The sequence below is a fragment of the Octopus bimaculoides genome, chromosome 21 (assembly GCF_001194135.2).
Source record: "Octopus bimaculoides isolate UCB-OBI-ISO-001 chromosome 21, ASM119413v2, whole genome shotgun sequence".
Lineage (NCBI taxonomy): Eukaryota > Metazoa > Mollusca > Cephalopoda > Octopoda > Octopodidae > Octopus > Octopus bimaculoides.
The window spans coordinates 1940767-1941409 of record NC_069001.1 but is presented as its reverse complement, the minus strand read 5'-3'; the positions used below and the strand labels follow the sequence as shown (position 1 = coordinate 1941409).

The 643-nt window shown below is 34.1% G+C and overlaps 1 protein-coding gene across 7 annotated transcripts in view; it reads left to right on the top strand.

Annotated features, from left to right (window-relative positions):
- LOC106877785 (multivesicular body subunit 12B) overlaps nucleotides 1-643 on the top strand; it is an 84706-nt gene that overhangs the window by 65252 nt on the left and 18811 nt on the right. The window contains exon 1 of one of the 7 annotated variants that reach the window (XM_052975361.1): nucleotides 38-98. The exons of the other annotated variants lie outside the window; for them this stretch is intronic. The gene's annotated coding sequence lies outside the window, so the exon portion shown is untranslated. Of the gene's footprint in view, nucleotides 1-37; nucleotides 99-643 lie in introns of those variants that run through there. 7 annotated transcript variants of the gene reach the window in all.

Below are 643 nucleotides of genomic sequence, written 5' to 3'. Positions count from 1 at the left end.
CTAATCTTCAAGTACCTGTTGATGTGATATATGTACATTTGTTATCGGACTTTTCTCCCGAACACTGTTGTTGTTCTGCAGCTCCAACATCTGTCAAAGTATGTATTCTTACACATATATACCACACACACACACACACACACACACACACACACTATATGTATATGTATGCATGTGTTGCTGTGTATGTTTGCATAATGTACATCTTTTGTTCCATATATATGTTTGTGTGCACACGCATGTCTGTGTGCGTGCATGTGTTTATATAGTTACATGCTTGCACGTATGAACGCCTATGGATGTAATAATACCTGTCACTTCATCTCATTAATACATTTGCATACACACACACACGTGTGTGTACTTATATAGAGAGGTATGGATATATATATATGTGTGTGTGTACACAAACACACACACGTACACACATGTAGCATGCAAAAGAGTTGGCTGATCATTGTTCAAAGTATGCTGCTTATTAAAGCAATCATTTTATCATTGTTGATTGCATTGTCTGTGAAATTGAATATTTCAAACCATCCATTGATCTGCTGCTTATTACAAGACTTCTTGTTCAACCAGTTTTCTGTCAAATTGTTGTTGTTTTGTATATATATATATATATATATATATATATATATAT